At 41.8% G+C, this 19,398-nt stretch overlaps 1 protein-coding gene across 5 annotated transcripts in view; it reads left to right on the top strand.

The window, feature by feature from the left end:
- Positions 1–13,954, top strand: part of HNRNPA3 (heterogeneous nuclear ribonucleoprotein A3) — a 31,014-nt gene extending 17,060 nt beyond the window's left edge. For 3 of the 5 annotated variants that reach the window (XM_088461209.1, XM_088461208.1, XM_088461210.1), the window contains one exon: positions 7–1,686. The gene's annotated coding sequence lies outside the window, so the exon portion shown is untranslated. Of the gene's footprint in view, positions 1–6; positions 1,687–11,016; positions 11,079–11,732; positions 11,879–13,042 lie in introns of those variants that run through there. The other 2 variants (XR_015874827.1, XR_015874828.1) reach the window with 2 other exon arrangements.
- Positions 13,955–19,398: the final 5,444 nt, after the last annotated feature.

Genomic DNA, 19,398 nt, shown 5'->3' with positions numbered 1-19,398 from the left:
CAACAGGCTACAGTTCTTAGCAAGAGAGCGAGGAGTTGTCAGGAAAGCTGCAGGTTACTTTGAGACAGTCGTCCATGTGCATTAGAGGAACTGTAAAATCTTCAGGAGCAGCGATGATCCATAGTCAGAAAAGTTACCGCAGCTTTATACAGAGGAGGCATTTCTTGTTCAGGACTGTAATAGCCACAGTTTGCTAACAGTGCAGCTGATGATTAATGCAATGTAGTGTTGATTAGATGTACATTCCTGAGATCTTTTTATCTGTTGTAGTTTTTCTCCCATTTCCCCATTACATCAGGTATATTGCCCTGTAAATTGTGCTAGTGAAACCAGGAATAAAGAATTAAGGAATTTTTAACTTTTAAACTATTTTGTGCAGTTCAGTATTCTTCACTTATCAGGGCACAAAGGATTGCTCAACAAAAATAAACATGCTCCTTTTTTATTCATGAGTTAGTCAGATTATTAACAAATGTGTACCTGGAAGTATCCATGGGTGCAACTCCCAATGACCAGAGTGACCCTTTCCGCAGTGGTATTTCAAGCGATAAAACTGGTTGAGGGGTTTTTATTTCCTCTCCTGCTCCCAAATCTATTAAAGTTTTGGGTAAATTCACTAAAGCTTGGGTTTAGGTAGTTGTCCATAGCAACCAGAGATCTGGTTCTAGTTTATCTGGTACATTTTAGGCAGTGGTAGCTGAAATTCGGTTGCTATGGGCTGTGTACCTTCACTTTTGTAAACCCACCCTTTAGTACAGTTACCCCTTAGACCAGAGGTTCCCAAACGCAGTCCTCAAGGCTCCCCAACAGTTCAGGTTTTGGAGAGATCCATGGCTGAGCACAGGTGACTTAATTAGTACCTCAGTCAATTTGATTTAACCACCTGTGCTCAACCATGGATATCTCCAAAACCTGAATTGTTGGGGTGCCTTGTGGACTGCGTTTGGGAACCTCTGCCTTAGACTGAATTGTCTCCAAGTTGAGGCGAACATACTAGTGCAGGGGTTCTCAAACTGTTTTCAGGACCCCACACAGTTCACATTTTCCAGATCACCTAGCAGGTGCACGGATGTGTTCATTACTCACTGACACATTTTAAAAGATCCACTGGTGGAGCTAACTATTTCACTTGTGAATCTATGAGGATACCTGGAAAACATGCACTGTTTGGGATCCTGAGGACAGAGGTTGAGAACCTGTGTACTAATGAAATGTCTTAAGGACTTGGTACACTTCTGTTTATTCTGAACATCACTGTCTGGTTCAGTCAGGTCAGATGATTGGTAGCCTAAAATATCAATTACTATCGCCATGTTTAAAATGTTTCATAATGTAGGCTCGTGTGCCATTTTGTATAAATGTATTAGACCATGGTAGTCACTATTTTGTTGCTGTACCTGAAGTGATGTATTGACAAAAGTATGTGTAATTGGGTTTAGTGTTTGAGTTTTTTTTTTTTTTTTTTTCCTCTTTCTCCCCCTATAGACAATCTGAGATTTTTGTTTTGACACTACTTGCCAAGTTGTTTATATAGCTTTCCATATAGAACTAGCCAGAAACTACTTGCATGATCTTATTTAAGTTTGTAGGAATTGATATTCACTACCAACGTAAGAATTATTATTTTTAATTTTTTTTTCTGCCCACTCCTTGTATGTTTTCTAATAAACTGGCTTGTATCTGTAAGCTTGCCTCACGTTATTTTAGCACAACGTTCTTCCATGGAGAGTAGTCCTTTTGGTGGTTAAGACCACCATTATTAGAACACCAAGTTTCCAAAACCATGTTGGTTTTGTGCCACCACAAATAACAGCTGCCCTGAGATGGGTTTTCCCAATATTGTTTTGTTTGCAATATAGCAGGTAGGATTACCCTTTTCCAACAGCTATTAAATGCAGCTTTTGTGGTAGCCCACATAAGGGCATATCATGGCAGGATAAAGATTTGTTTCAGTACATTCCTTCTATAATTAAAAAAAAAAAATACCATTTGGGGGGGGTGTGTTAAGCATAAAGTTGATCAAATAACTTCAGACTTTTTGGACTTACTAATTCAGATAGTAGAATTTTATGCTGCTTGGTTTCCATGGTTTTGACTTTTTCTACTTGTCACATTTGACATGGCTTCTAAATGACGCTTTCATGTTATATATTCCTAGTTGGGCACTTGTAAAGATCATAGGGGCATGACTAAAATCGTAGATACAGGTAATTTTTCATCTATTAATGCGCTAGCTTTACTGCTCTTGCCTTAAACTGATCCTATCCAGTGCATTCTTTGATTAGATTTTCTCCTCCCTTCATTGTCTGTTTTATTTCTTTTTTGGGGGGAGGGGAAGGTTTCTTGGCTAGGTTGCTCTTATTTCTGGTGGTACCTTTTTTTATTAATGCACTGATGCTCAAGTGGAAGAATTCTTCATCCTACTGAGGAAAGCTTATAGATGACCATTGAACTGAAATTGGAAATAGACTATTTTAAAGTAGCTGCGGTAAAGTCACTTCCTGTTTGGTATAATCTAGGGGACACGTACACTGGAAGGAAATTCTAACTTAACCTGTCACTTCTCTTTAGCGATGGCATGGGTCGGCACATGATGCTAATGCTTTGTAGTTTTTCATATTTGGCTCCTCCTATTACCCAGAATAAGACAACCTCTGCTGTCCCTGGAGTGTGCAGCAGAGTCTGCTCCTACTGCCTAAACCATTTTGGTTGCAGTTTTGAGACCACTAGACCCACTGCCGCCTTGCAGGAAGCTCAGCAGTTGGCAACAAGATGGCTCCTATAAGCCGCAGAGTACCCTACGGCACATGGAGTTTCTTGAAAGGCAATTTGAGGTCCAGATCAAATGTTTGAAGTATCAGGGTAGTCCAGCTTCAGGTCAGTTATGGAACAACCAATTGACAGTCTGGTTTCCTCTCAAAATCCATAGCAGCTTGTCACCGCTATACCTCCCACAGTTTAGAGAACCTAGTGTACCCAGAGGCCTAGACACACACATTAGGGGCAGGAGTTCTGATACCTGAGGGGCATCTAGTTAACTGGTGCTATGACCTACAGTAAGATGAGGCTACTCCAGGGTCATATGTGACTAGTTGACCAGAGATCTCCTATCTTGTATTGATTGTCTACCTATACCTAGTCTTTGGGACAATAGCATGGAATCCATGTGCACTGCTGACATTAATTTTTGTTTTTTTATCTGTATTTCCACCCTCCCAATTCTTAGTAAGATTTGGGTGGTGTTTGGCACAGAAGTACAGTAACTTAACCGGACGGTTTTATTTGTCTCACCGCCTTTGATCAGATCTGCCTGCTGTCCCTTCTTAAGACCATGGCACTAGAAGTAAATATCAAGTGGCTATACTCATTTAACCAGACACTGGGGTCATGCTCCACTTTCTACCCATTAATACTAGATAGAAATTTCCTTTTTTCTGCTGAAATGGCCGGTGTCCATTCTTTTTAACCTAGCCTTGAAGGACCACCCAGGTGATATTTGAGCGGTTTGGTGCCTAGTGTTTTCCTTCTTTGAAGTAGTTTTTATTTGCTAGATGAGTTTCCAGCTGGCATCCTTCCAAAGGTCACCTTATTTATCATTGAGGGGTTTCTTGCGTTTCCTTCCAAAACGGTGGCTTGTGCCTTTCGTTGTACCTACATCCAAGAAAATTCAAAAGAGGCAGTGCCTCACACCGTTTGTGGGGGCACATATGCAGGAGTTCTGCCATACAGATTCCCTCCTGGTGGCTATTGATGGATATTGAAAAGGCTTTGGTGCCTCATCTCCTTATGGAACAGTGGTAATTAGGTGGGCTTAATCTATGGTAGGTCCTGTCTCATTTACAACTCATTTGGCTGTATATTCTACAATTTAAAGAGATGCAGTTTTCTTGTCTCCTCATCCCATTGTCAGATTTCACACTGGATGACTTGGTAGGCATTACTACCTATTGTGTTGGTGACTTTGCCTCTGTCTCCTGTTTCCTTGCTTGAATGCTAGCCATGAGGAAAGTGGTTACCCTATCTGTATATCCCAGCATGCGTCCAATAAATACACTATTTGGTACATAAGAATATCCCCTTGCATTGCCATGTTGCCTGGCTCTGTTATTTGTGACATGATATACAATAACGTTTGAATCTTGGAACAAGCCAAAGACTTTAGAACATGATTTGAAGAGACTACTGTGCACTTAATGCCTGTAGTGACTTTAATAGTATATATTCAATAAAGGGCAGACTGTGTCTAAATGAACCTATACCCAACTGTATTACTTAAACATCCTGCTTTTTAAAGTCTAATATGGTATGTGTAATAAAGGGCACCCAATACTGAAGTGCCATTTGAATTACTGTGTTGAAGTGTAAACAGAAGTTGCCTCATATTGCGCAAAGATATCAGAGCTTGTGTGAATCCAGGCTATAGGGCTGCCTTAGTTTAGAGAGTGCTCTGTAACGTCCCGCAAATGCAGAAAGCCTAGTCAACTGGAACATCCAAAGTGCTATGTACATGTAATCGTACAATAGTACTTTTTATGTAAACTTTTTTTTTTTTTTACGAGTTATTTAGTGCACCCACAGTGACTTACAGAGAATATTTGGCCATCACATCAGACCCTGTCCCAGTGGAGCTTACAATCTACATTTCCTACCCCACACACACGTTCATTTTGTTGGGAGTGGGATGAAATCGGAGCACCCGGAGGAAACCCACGCAAGCACAGGGCGAATATACAAACACCACACAGGGCCGTAGTGGGAACAAATAATTAAACCTGTAGGACGGGTCAGGGAACTTTTTTTTTACCTTTTACCCCAAAATATATTTAGTTACGCCGACATTATCCCCTTGATTTGAAAGGAAGGAAATTGTATAGTTATACCCCTCTAGTAGTGCCCCATATCATGCCCCTGGGTAGTAGTGCCCCCATATAATGCCCCTGTAGTGCTGCTTGTACAAAAAAAAACCACTTGATCCTCTCTCCTGTATCCGCCGTCCTGTCCGCCCGGCTGCTCCTCTGAGTCATGACGTCTCTCCCATAGTGTGCAATGGAGAGAACCGGAAGCTGGAGTTCAGAAGAGAACTCCAGCCTCCGGCTAACACGGTGCTGCAGGGAAGGAGCCGGGCGCCCTCTGGTAATAACATCTCAGCGGGCGTCCGGCTTAGGGCCTCCCTGTGGCACAGCCGGGCATGTATATGAATTATTCTATATTATAGAATGATTCATATGCATGCCCGCCTGTCCGTCCATTACCCCCAGGAATTTCATTTTTACCCCATCTGGGGTAATTTACCCCTGTTCTCTGACCACTGCTGTAGGATATACCCACAGTAACATAACTTGGCCTAATGTTTTGGCAACTGCCTGGAGCATATTTTAAAGGGATCAATGATTCCTTTAACTACATTTTTCCAGTCCTGTTCACAAGTTGACCTGCTCCATTGTGAATTAGTGCTTAGACTGTTTTCCATAGTGGCTGAGTCAGGTAGACCACAGGCTCTCAAACTCTGTCCTCAGGACCCCAAACAGTGCATGTTTTCCAGGTCTCCTCACAGAATCACAAGTTAAATAATTCTATCCACCTGTAGAGCTTTTAAAATGTCGGTGAGTAATGAGTACACCTGTGCTGCAAAATGTGAACTGTGGGGGGGGGGGGGGTCCTGAGGTACCACTGAGGTAGACTGCTGAACGCTTGCAATTAGGCTCAGTGGTTGCCAACTCCAAAACTTTAAGGATATCCACTGCACGGGTGATTACATCTAAATGACTGACCCTATTTAAGGGGTTTGTACTGAGTATTGGTGGGGATTACCCCATGGCCAATGAATCTACAGAGGATTTTGTATGATGTAAATGGAACCTCTTGGCTTTACCATGAAAATACTATTTTGTGTGAAATCTCCCAATGTAAATGCCAATAGTTAGGTTTTTATCCATGACATTGTCTAGTTGTGCAAGTTTCTATGCGTTAGGTTACACATTCTGTATTAATTGCAGTGGGTTGTGGTTTTGGAGTATTTGAAATGGTGAATGGCCAAATAACGTTTGGCTCTTGTACCAGACACGTGACACTGTGGCCAAGCCCTTGCTATGTACTGAGGATGTATTACTGTACAGGGGCCAGTTATCTGTGTGTAATCTGGCTGTGCTTGCAGCAAGCACTCCCTGCATCCTAATGTGCTCTAAGCAGTCATTTCTGTCTGACGATCTAATGCTAAACTTTTGTGACCTAACAACATGATCTATTATGTTTCAGCCTTTTAGCCATAGCGACCCAGCTTAGATCTTAGGCTTCCCTTCTGGATGCAGTTGTAGTAATTTGTTACTCTTAATGTGAAGATAAAGACGACTTTTTTACAGCCAGAGGGAGAATATTTATATATTCTAATGCCTAGGCTTTGGTCCATCCCTACATTTCAGTCAGCCTCTGGAACCCTTACTGAAACCCCTGCGCTTTTTGAGGGGTATTCAATATGAAACGTTAACTTCACTGTCGAAGTTAACGTTTCATATCGGAGTTTTTACCTGCGTTAAAGTATCGGGCGCGCTCCCGCTTATACCCGTATTCAATATAAAATTAACGAAAACGGGAAACTTCGAAGTTGGATTTGCGTAAAGTTACGAATTTTTCCTTAAAAAAATTGTAAGACCCTAAAGTAGTAAAAACATAGGGGAACACTGGGTACCCCCGTTTTAGCCTTTAATTGAAAGTCGGGGATTTAAATAGCTGCAGCAGGTGTTTTTTTCCCGACATTGAAGTGATGCAGAAGAGCACTTAGGTCCACTTAAAAAAACGAAAATAACATCAAATTTGGGGTACATGAAAATGGGTACTAGCACATTTTTATGTCCCTAAAGTAAGTTTTTAAATATGCTGCATTTGTGCACCTGCCGCTATAATTCTATTCTTCAAAACACCTGCCGCATACTTGCAGAATAGCCCTGAACCTATTTCCTTATTGTTAAACAATTTTTTCCCATATATTTTTTTTTCACCCCAATTTTTACATTTTTTTTGGGGTGTCCCTATTTTTTTTAACTTTTTTTGACAGTTCTTTTTTAAATGTCATTCCCAGAAGTGCAGGCTATTTTTTTTTAAGCCTGCACCCCTAAACCCCAATTCTGCACTCTTTTCGACACCTATTCAATGGTGAAAAGTTATCCCCGTTTTTTATCAGACTTTTCAAAACTGCGATAAGTCTTTGAAATTGAATACGGTGTAAAAGTCAAACCTGCGATAATGACGTCAAAAGTGCGATATTAACGCAAAACGATGTTATCGCTCCCATATTGAATATCCCTGATAGTGTTGGAAGTGGCTGAGAACCAATAGAAGGTGCCTGGTCCACCTTGCTGAACCCTGAAAGCTCAGGTCCAGTAACGAGATGACTAGCTTGGAATCCTATAGTGTTTTTTTATTGAATTAAATGTTACTAGTTTTGATGGTGCGGTGGACCTAGTAATAAATGAAAACTGTGATGAAACTCTAAATGAAATCCTCAGTAGTATTCTTCACGACTTCATAAATCCCAGCACAGATGTATATGTGGTGGTCACATAGGGGTGATTCAATTAATTGCGATTGTTGAATAGCCCCAGGAAGGGGTTCCCAGAGAGATTCAACTGACCACGATGTTAGCCCGACTAAAGGATATCCTCCCACACCCTCCTGAGGGTGCGAGTAGAAATCCGACTAAAGTGCCAACAGCGAGGCTGTTTTTCCAGCTATTCGCGGCAGTAACTGACATTGCGGTTTGCACTTTAGTCGCAAGAACTGGCATTCTTAGACTGAACGCCAAGGTTAAATCGAGAGAACCGACATTCTCGGACAAAGTTTATAGTTGGCCTAAACAGTGCACTGAATTTATTTGGCACCAACTGCACAGGGCTATTCACCTCGTGCTGAATTGATTCACCACCATAGATTCTTGCTGGATGCTAGAATATAAATTGGCTGCCTTGAATGATTGGCAGCAGGTTGAGCGAATTCTATATCCTCAATATGTAACAAGTCATACCGTTAGTGAGTTATTTTTGAAACTTCTGGCGTACACTCAGAGGTCCCTCCACACATAGCTCTTGACGTATGTACTTGAATGTATCTTGCTGATTTGTGACTCTTAATGCTGCTTACACTCTGGACAATATATCGTTTGTACACAGCCAGTGAACAATATATTGTCACCCACGATATGCTGGCTGCAGGAATCTGTGACCATGTCACAACTGGTTTCTGCGGACAGACTTGTAAGGTGGACGATTTTAAGTGTGTATGTACGGCCACATACTTGCTGATTCGTCAGCCAGCTGTGTACCCTACTTTAATGGGAATGGGTATGAAATACCGCCGCCGCATGGTCGGCGGTTCGATTCCCGTCAGCGGCAGCCCGACAGGAGCAGAGTGCGACGCAGCGGAAGCCCGACAGCGCTGGAAATCCCGATCGTGGATAGGTAAGTATCCACCAACCTAACCCTCCTTAGGAGTGCCTAACCCTAACAATCCCCTTCCCCGCTACCTAAACCTAAGACCCCCTGGGGGGGTGCCTAACCCTCCTCCCCCTAGCCTAACCCTCCCGGGTGGGTGCCTGACCCTAAGCCCCCCCCCCCCCCCCCCGGGAGCCCTACACCTAAGCATTAAACCCCCCCCCCCCACGCGGCTGTCCGCTCACGGCGCCCGGCATCACTACGATCGTGATGCCGGTCTCATGCGGGCGTCTACATCTAGACGCCCGCCATTTCACCCATGCCAGGATAAGACAGTCGGGAAGCCGGCTGCCGGTATATAGGCAGTCTGCTTCCCGATTGCTTCCCCTTTAATGAAATCTTGGATTAGGCAAGGTTCGTTTTTTTTTTTTTTTGTTTGTTTTTTTTTTTTTTTTTTTTTTTGCTGCACTGGTTCTACCTTTACGTATCCCTTATTCAAGACTTTTTTTTTTTTTTTTTTCCCCCCTCCTATGGGGCATTTAAATCAACTGCAATAAACTTTTTAAATCTGAAGCCCTTTATAAACTGTCATATCGACTTTCTTTTGGTAGAACCTGTGCAAAAGGACCTTCCCTATTCCAAAGTCTCCACAATGTTATGGAACCTGCCTTCCTTTTAAAAAAGGCAACAACTGCAACCATTTGCTTCCCAAGGCTCCTTCAGTGAGAGGGTGTGGATATTTTTCTTAAATATTTCTTAATGAAACATACTTAGACTACAGAATGTTTCTGGAAGGCATAGCCTACATAGAGTATCGGTAGATAAACAATCTGGCTGCCATATCATTCTAGCTAATCGACCATTTGTTCCTCAACACTAGAAAACAGACAAAAATGGTCGGCCAGACCAATTGGTTAAGTCAGTTTTGATTTACCCAATTTGTCCGAATAGCTGTTTTTGTCAGTTTTTCGGCTAAATAAGTCTGTAACAAATACAAGGTATGCTTGGCCCAAATTATTCTTATAAAGCCCCAACCTATTGTGCAGTGTTGTACATGGAGGTGAGGAGAGAAGGTTTTGCGGTCACCTAGTAGAAAAGTGTCCATTGTGACCTGCAATTGATTATTGGTACAGATGGGCACTTGGGTGTGGATAAGAGCTCTAACATTGCATGGGTGGATGAAATGTACAATTCAGGAACTAGTTGTCAAAATCTAGGAGCAAGGAAGTTGAGTTCATTGCCATCAAGAAATTATTTCCAAAAAGTAGACCCTAGCATTTTTTGGCAGGTATATTGGCTACATGCTTCTGGAATATTCCAGCTATAGACCTCAGGTGTGTGTAAGGAACCCTCTGTACATATGTTAATGTTGCAGTATCTAGCTATCTCTTTGAAATCTCCCGGAGGTATATGTAGTAGCTGACGTGCTTTATCCCGCTGTATTAAAGCAGAGCTGAACGGTTCGGATTCCCCTCTATTAGCTTTGATCTGAAAACGAGACAAAAACTCCATCTCTCCGCTACTGGAGATCCAAAGCTTCCACGAAAGATGACGTTTTGCCTCCTTTCCAGATCCCAACTTGCGATAAGTTGGTGTAAATCCGAACCGCCATGTTTTGTGATAAGTTGGCCTTATAAAAAAAAAATGGGCACTTTACATTTTGTGGCTAAATTGCTGAAAACTCACCACTACCTGCGACTAGCAGGCTGTTATACCCCTGGTCTACAAATTACAAGTAGACTACATCATCAAATAGTGATATTACTCCATAAGGGCATCATAAAGGGCCGGGGCCTGGATTTACACAAGTGTTTGGCGTCTTCTCGCTTCATGCTGTAGAATATGAATTTACTAAATTCTGAGCAGTCTCACTAGCTCATATCAATCTTGTAAATGGTGTAATTTTTGCCTTAATCTTTTATTACAATAAAGTACAATAGAGTATACTTAAATAGAAAGCCATTCACCCATTTTATCCTGGTTATCCAGAGCTTGGTTTTCAATTCAATAAATTTGAACGAGACTCTTGTGGTGAGAAAAACCATTTGCACTTTGGCAAATCTGGGCTCGAACCGTGCACCATAGCCAAATGGGAACAATCATTTTTCATACTTTTTTTTTTTTCACATTCATAATTAGTTCATGTTTGTTTGCAGATAAGTAATTGTCTATTGTACTAGTAAATTGCGAGCGGTACTTCTTTATAGACCAGAGGATTACAGGAGACCTCATTAGCACAGGACTTCTCCAGCTTTTGCAGTATGGACTCAGTCAGTCTTACAGGAGTTACAGCAGGAACAAGAGCTGCAAGCTTCCGAGAAGTGAAAGGCCTTTCTATGCTGATTAGTAAGGAGCTTCCCCCCCCAAGACTAGTTACAGCTGAAATAACGAAGAGAGACTAGCAAGAGAGCAACATCTTTTTGGAGCCTACTAGAATGATAGCTACTACAGGTGTGACAAAAAGCCAGTAGGTCTAGCAGTGAGACCTGAAAGCAAGGGCCATAAGAATAGGTAAGGTGAGCTTTCATTCTCTACCCTTTTGAATGAAAGTTTGATCGTAAAGTTATGCTGACTTGTCTCTCACTTTTCACAGGGGTTTTGGAAAGCAGTCAAAGAAGGGAAATCGTGGAATTAACTGGACAATATTCCTCGTAAGTGAGTAAGAAAACCTATGGATAGGGGAGCAGGGACATAATGTAACCCTGCGCATTTGGATCTTGTCATTGATGATCACAAGTTGTATTCTGAGATTTACAAATATCCCCCTGCTGTCTAATCAGTAATGCCTTTGGCAGCCAAATTATTGCATAGGGGCATGTATTTACGGTACCAGGCACTGGTAACCGTGCGCCTGCATGTGATGGTCCTCTAATGAGAAATATCCTTAGTGGTTCTCAAACTTGAATCACAGCACCCCTAGAGTATCAATGCTTTCTTCATGGCAGCCCTAGGCCCAAAGGATTTTATTGAGCAATTCTGCAAAAATTATTAAATTAAGTAAATTGTGCTTACCCTTATTTATGTGGTGGTGGACAGGGTTCGGCTTCTGTCCACATTTTATGATAGGTAAACCAGAGCTGATGGCTGCCAGTCTTTTTGACCATAAATAACTTAATTTGTTCCTGGACCACCAACCCATGGCAAGTGGCCGGAGGCACCCCCGGGTGTCACAGCACCACTGCTCTATGTGAATCTCTAGGTTTTAAATTCTCAGATTTTTAAGTTGCCGATTGTATCTTGTCATATTTGAAATTCTTATTTTAACAATCATAACAGATTGTGTTTTATCTTTTTTTATTTTTTTTATAGCAAGGCCCTGTGGATTCAACGGATGTGCTAGAAGAATCTCTTCCCACCATAGGCCCTCGGGTTGGGCTAAAAGTTGATGAGTGGTGATGGAAATTGGCGTAGCCGTTACTGGACCTATTGACCTTAACGCACTGTGGCTCTAAAAGGTTACCTTTAATAATTTTACTTGAATGTGCTAAAACAAAGCAACATGAATAGTGAAGTAGCGAGGGGGCCTATTTGGCTGTTAGCACATAACCAATATTACTGTTATTCTACAGCACATTAATTGCTGTGCGCTATAGATTCCAAGTATACGTTCACTACTTCATGTTACTGAATATTGCCAGATCACATAAACAGCTGATACAGGCGTTAAGCTGCTGTGCCACATTGGCCCACATCTTCCCGTGTATGGCCCTTCGACTATGACCAGTGGAATTTTACTTTTTGCATTTCACATTGTGGAGATGCGACTTGTACTTCACCAGTTCCTTCAATTTATGTGAAACTAAAGTTAGGTTATTAGTAACCATTATAGTCATTTTGAGTTATCACCTCTACCATTTTTGTCCCAGCACTCGCCCTATTGATCAACGTTATCCATGTTATTTTTTCCTAGTGTAGGAGCAGGTTTCTAGATGCAGTGCTGGTATGTTTTGTAGCCCTAAGGCACAAAAAGGAAATGTCAAAGTCCGCAACGCTACTTTGCAATATCCAGAATATGACGTTTGGTCTTCCGCTTGTATCATCGTTCTGGCTGCCAGACATTCTGGGATAAATGAGGATTTTGGGCTAGTAACAGTGGTATTTGGGAATCAAAGATGAGATGAAACCATTTTATAGGGCTCGCCAGAGTCCAACCTATGAGCAATCATTGCGTTACACGATATTGTTACACTATAGTAATATATCTTGGCTCTGAATGTATAACTTGCTGTAGCTTTTACAATGTGTAGAATAGATAACAATGTAGAAACTTGGAACATTTTTCAAACAATGTCACTTGCAATCTCAAGTGCTAGTTATAGGGGAAATATCACTTTTTCCCCCTTTTAATCCATTCCATACATCTGGCCATATATAATTGATGTGGATACTCGCCCTACCCCCCCCCCCCCCTCCCTCTCCCTTTGAACAGCACTTCTCATGTGATAAGCCGTGCCCATTGCAGTTTGTAATAACATAACTTCTGTAATGTTTGTCTGACACTAGAATTTTCCAAATAGTTTTGAGCTTTTATCATTAAAAAAAAAAAAAAAAAAAGTCATTTTGCACACTAGACATAATACAGTTAGTATTAGAATATTTAATGTGTGGTCTCCTTACAGGTAATACTGAGGAAATCGACGGGTTTAAAGGAAGTTTCAGAGAAAGAAGCGACTGGCAAGCTAATGCAGAATGTACAACCTGTCACCGATACCTTTCACTAAGTCTTGGATTATCGAACATATTCAAGATGTCATCATTTTAATGCCTGCAATAATGCTAGATGCATATGCAGATTTTGTAATCTGTTTTAATGATCATTTATTTATGTAGTGTCACCAATTTATGCAGCGCTGTACATTCTGATCTGTCCTGGCTCCAACTTCCCTAACATACAAGTGTGTGCTTATTTTGTCTCAATCCAATTAACCTACCAGTATGGTTTTTGGAGTGTGGTAGGAAATTTGAGCACATGCAGGAAACCCAGAGAGAACATACAAACCCCACAGCCATAAGTGGGAATTGAACTCATGGCTTCAGTACTCTGAGCCAGTATTGATAAGCACTATACCACTGTGATGCCCCAATAGCAGCATCAGTATCATCTATTTTTTAAATGTTTTCTCTCTATTTGCAATATAGAGATGAATGATGTATCACACCACTGTCATGTGTGCACTTACAGAATACACTGGCTTTCATGTGATTATAGGTTTACTCCTAAATACATTTGTACATGGCAATGTTTGGATGCAGCATGGAACCAACTCTCTGATGTTCAGTTAAGCAATAAACTAAGTGTTATGAAAGCAGTGTGTTATAGGACTGTATTTCCCAGTAAAATAGAACTGCTGCGCCTACTGATGCAGAATGTGGACTCCTGAATAAGGAGCACATTTTCCATTAACATTACCCTACTATTGCCCATATGTTTTAGTGAACATTTAGAGAAGTCAAAACAAATTATATGTAGTACAAAGCTATATATTGATTTAGGGAAAAATAAAGTTGGTCTTGTGTGACATTGTAAACAACTTGTTGCTGAACGGTGTCTTTTTGTGTTAATGAGTTGACTCCATAGGTTGTTAAATTAATTGTGTGAAAGTGACAGTTTCGCTTTAAGGGCTGATCCAGTATGTAGCCTGTCCTTGTGTAGTATTCCGTCTAGGTCTGGCGTGGGCAGGGCACTGTACCGTGTGCCTGGAAAGGGGGGAGGGGTGTCTTTAAGACTCAAAGCTCTCCTCTTTCTGTGAGTAGATGCCTGGACGTTCAGGCTGTATATCTGCATGTTCCTATTATTCCATCCCACCAGCAATGTTTACGGGTTGCTGTCCTTCAGCAGAATTACCAATGTCAGGCTCTACCCTTTGGCCTGTCTACGGCTCCCTGGGCATTTACCAAAAAAATGGTAGTCTTGATGGCCTATCTCAGGCGTCGGGGAGTCAGAATTTTGCCATATCTGGATGACATATGGCATAGACTGGTTGGTTGTTTTACAAAACAATCTTCAACTGACCATAACCTGCTTACAAAACACGGCTGGGTCATCAATTGGAAGAAATCATCACTTTCTCCAACACAGCAAATGGTACATCTGGGAGCTCTTCTGTATGCTCAGGCACAGATTGTTTTTGCCAAAGGACAAGATTGTTGCCCTATCCGTTGTGAATACACAAGCTGCTTTGGAAGCAAAGGGTATCCATTCTGCTAGCGATGCAGGTCCTGGGATCAATGGTATCCACCTTCGACATGATGGGGTATGTTCCATTCCAGGCCTCTGCAAAGATTATACTGTCCTTTCCACTTGGAAAGAATCAATCTAATAAAGTGCCAGAGGATCCTTCTTACTCCAGAGGTTTGTCACTACCTCCTGTGGTGGCTGGGAAAAGGATCATCTGAACAAAGGGCGTCCATTCTGGATTCTAAATTGGGTGCTTCTCACCACGGATGCCAGTCTTCGTGGATGGGGGGCAGTGACAGGTCATCACACCCCGGCCCTCAGCAGGGAGTAAATAGCCTCCTGGAGGGCCAAGGCCTTGATAGAATCTGATGGTAGAGTTGTGCAAAAAAAAACTTCTGGGTATGCATCTGGAAAGTGAGGGCATACCCCTGAGAGACACCTTCTTGGACAAAGGCGTCTGATGCCAGTAGTCCGCAAATTGAAGAAGTCGGCCTCCCACCCTGGGAGCCACCCCATCAGCAAAGGATTTATCGTCCGGCTTAGAAGCTGGATGTCTAGCTGGCTAGGACCTTTTAGTTTGCTGCTTGGTTGCCCTGTGAGAACTAGACTGCCTGAGGACGAAAGGACCGAAAAGAAGACTGCCACGTAGCTGTTGATGGCAGACCAGCAGATTTTGAAGCTGCCAGAGTAGCTATTTATCTTAACTAATTCTGCTCCAAAACTTATATTCCCAAAAAAAAGGTAAGGATTTCAGAGCCTTCTTTGACCCTGGATCTGCTTTCCAGGACCTTAACCAAAGGGCCCCATGAGCAACAGCCGATGCTTTAGAAGCCTGCTGCCGAGCATCTATTGCAGCTTCTCCCAAATAGGAGGCCGCTTCCTGTATGTGGGAAATATGTCATCTGTTCTCTCTGGTAGAGTATCTGCCAATGTCCTTGTCCATTCTTCAACAGCCTTGGCTTCTCAAGCCCCAGCCTTAGCTGGTCGAGTAACTTCTCCAGATGATGGAAACACTGATTTAAGACCTGTTTTAAATTTTCCTATCTGTAAGAGAAGATGCCAACAGAATAGGCAACGTAGCATTCCTGACTAATTGTCACATGAGCATCCACAGGAGGAGGGATTTCCCACTTGGTACATCCAGTAGCTGGGAAAGGATGCAAAGATGCTAATGGAACCAATTATGCGGGTTACTTCATACCTCTTCCATAAGTTCAGTGAGCTGCTCAGATTTAGGAAACTCCGCTTTTACCGCCTTCTTGTGTTTAAATACTTTGGCTTTCTTTCTATCATCCTGTATATTTAGGATTGATCTAACTGCCCTCACCAAAGAAGGAACATCCACTGTAGAAGGCCGGTTCTCTTCTGAGTTAGACCCTGGAGAAGAACCCGGTGCATCATCTAATTCCTCTGATGATGCATCTGAATCTATATGCTGAGCAGACAGATAAAAAGGTAACCTCTGCTTAGGCGCCTTCGTGACTACCGGTCTGTTCGCAACAGCCGACTGAGCCATACTCTGACTTGAGTGGACATTAAACATACACCCAGGAAGGATGTATAAGAGGGGCAAACATAGCATGCTGCGGGTATCCCATTAAAGGAGGCAGTGTGGGAGTAGCCAAACTATCCACTAGCTGCGTCGTCACCTGGGACAAGGACACCCAAGATGGCTTCTCTACAGGGACTGGTATACTGGACTGGTGAGGTGGTTCTTTATAAAGGATGGTTTGTGTGCTGTTTGGCGACCTTGTCCCCTCAGGACTTTATAACAAACAGAATTTATATGAAACCAGCATAGGGGCCTCCGCCTCCTGTTTCCCTTTTGCAGAAAAAAGAACAAAGTATTCCTATATGGGGCACTCGTGAGCATCAAAATAGTATCATTTGGCAATATCCATCAATCTAGGGATCTGACAGTTACCTAAAATATAGCTTTTAATAACTCAATTAAAATAATGCCAGCGAAATATGGAACAAGTAAATAACACACAAATAGTGAAAGTGAGATTTAACATAAAATGTTGCTTTCAAGAAATATGTTAGTATAGATTCTCCATAATTCCTATATATGTTTAGCATAGGATCCTATGATTAAGCTGACCAAGTGAAACTCGTGTCAGGGAGACACCTGGCACTTGTCAGCGTGTACAATATGATTTTGTTACAGATTCTAAAAACTGATATGTACTAACCCTTTTTCTGATTGTCTGTGACCCGATGCTAATAGTAGGAACAATCACATGTATATAGCTATCGTCTTTGATCTAAAAAAAATGTACTTATTGTGATGGATGAGAATGAATCTGTCCTGGAATAGACGACGTGATAGTTACATTCACAACGCTGGCTGATTGTCAAGTGGATGAGAATAAAACTGATGTTACAATTCAATTGAATTGTTTCAACAAACAGCAACTGTTACTATATTAAATAAGTATCTAGACCGCAATCTCTTTCATATTAGGTGCTGGGACTTGGATAATAAGGAGACCTGGTCTCTAATCGGGATAAGAAACTGTGTACAGTACCTTATCATATGTAACAGGATAACGCTAAACCACTCCTGACAGATAATTACTGAAACTCACTACCTTTTGAGACAGCTAAACCACATTGTCACAGCTTTGTGGAGGTATATGAGCCTAGACAAACCGATGTTACTATCAACAAAATGATTCTCTTGCACAGATAAGAATCAGCAATACTTGTCATTGTATGAACTAATATCTAAAAGCCCCCCAACAGTATATTAGGCGCCTAAGACCAAACTATAAGGGAATTTAGTTTCAGGATAGGATAAGAGAGTGCAATATACGTAACATGATAGTTCTAGATCATTCTGATTGATCCTCAATAAGTCAGGTTTAACAATATGGTGATAATCACACATGATATTAATATGTGAGGATGATATTTTAAGAATATAATTTCTGATATTTCACACCATTATTTGGATTAATGGAAACGATACCATCATTGACAGCCTTGATAAGCAAACTTATCAATAATTGAGCATTGTGGTCATAAAAATTCACTGTCTATTGTGACTGACTGAACCCTAATAAGAGGACCCTCTATAGGGGAACATAAGCAGTGTGGTACTTGTAATCAACAACAATTTCTGCTAAACATATATGGGAATTATGGAGAATCTATACTAACATATTTCTTGAAAGCAACATTTGATTTTAAATTTCACTTTCACTTCAATATTTTGCTGGCGTTATTTTAATTGAATTATTAAAAGCTATATTTTAGGTAACTGTCAGATCCCTAGATTGATGGAATGTTGCCAAATTATACTATTTTGATGCCCATGAGTGCCCCATATCTTTTTTTTCTGCACATTCATTATATTCCTGGGTGCACCTCCCTTGCATAATAAATATAATGAGAAATGTATAAATATAATATACAAGAATGTAAGATAATAGGGAAGAGCTTTTAAGATTCTGAGTCTGTGTGGGTGTTTTGTGTATCACTTTGCCTTTTGCCATATCAATTATAAAGGTAACAATGCAATGTAATGTGACAGCCTTCACAAATAACAAGTAAATGTGAAGTACCAACGAGAACCCCCACGCACCTGTAACAGAGGGATGAGGAGAAAAATATGATTGTTCTAACGGACAGAAAATAAAAGGCAGTATCAACACAGCAGCTAGCAAACTGTTACATACAATGCATAATATAATTAAGTTGTCAAAGACCCTGTATCAACTACTCAAACGCGAGGTGTGGTAGGATATAGAGCACTATATACCGGACCCTGGGGAGAGGTATACGGGGAGACTGATCCAAAACCTCCTGAGACCAAACCGTTTCAGAGTGTCGGGATGCGGCTTGGGATCGGGGCTACTCACCCCTACGACGGCGTCTTCGCGATCCGAGGCGTGTGGATGCCATGTCTAGGAATCAGTTGTGGCTGCCCAGGGACTGCTAAGATCCTCATGTGCGCATCTTGATTGGCGTGGACATGTGCACCGCCATGTTGGCTTGTGTCATCTAACTAGTATCCTCCACTGGTAGCCTGCGGTCAGTCAGCTGCCTCGTTCGGCCAATGACCAGCTACCTAAGGGTATTTTAGTTCAACTGCTGGAACAGGAAGTTGCCTGTGCAACTTCGCTTCTCTAGTGTTCATTTGCTGAGATTGCGTCCTAGGCTCAACACTATTCCCTAGTGTTCTCTATCAAGTTGCAAACCTTTGTGTTTCTCATCGCTATTTAGCGTCTGAATTCCTAGTCACCTAAAACCTTCGCTACACAGCATCAAACTCACCAGAACTGTTATCCATCACTATTCAGCGTCTGGATTCCCACCTACCTCGCTATTCAGCGTCTGGATTCCCAGCTATCTTGCTATTAAGCAACTGGATCACCAAAGCTGTTTTTTTTTCACCATTCAGCATCTTAGTTCCCCAGTACAACTAATTGTGGCATACAGTCTCTGGATCTCCCCGTCTCTAACCTCCAACTCACCCTAGCCCCCCGGCCACCCCGTCTCTAACCTCCAACTCACCCTAGCCCCCTGGCTACTGAACCCACAGCTGAGAACAATCTACATCAGGACCTGACAGCAAAATGGAAGCTGCCGGGTCACGGGGAAGGAATTCTTCAGAATTTACTAACTCGTATGGAGGCCCAAGAGACAAACCAGCAACATATGGGACAGCATCTTCAGGACGTCTCCCATCAACTTGCTTTTATTCAAACTTTGCTTACTGCTTTGATTCCGACTCAAACGTCTCTTACTAATAATCCTCCGGTAGTTCAAGTGCTCCCGAAATCTCGTCTC

This window comes from Taudactylus pleione, unplaced genomic scaffold, assembly GCF_031769625.1.
Source record: "Taudactylus pleione unplaced genomic scaffold, aTauple2 ptg001027l, whole genome shotgun sequence".
Lineage (NCBI taxonomy): Eukaryota > Metazoa > Chordata > Amphibia > Anura > Myobatrachidae > Taudactylus > Taudactylus pleione.
Note: the sequence above shows the minus strand (reverse complement) of the source record. Positions and strands in the feature narration are given on the sequence as shown.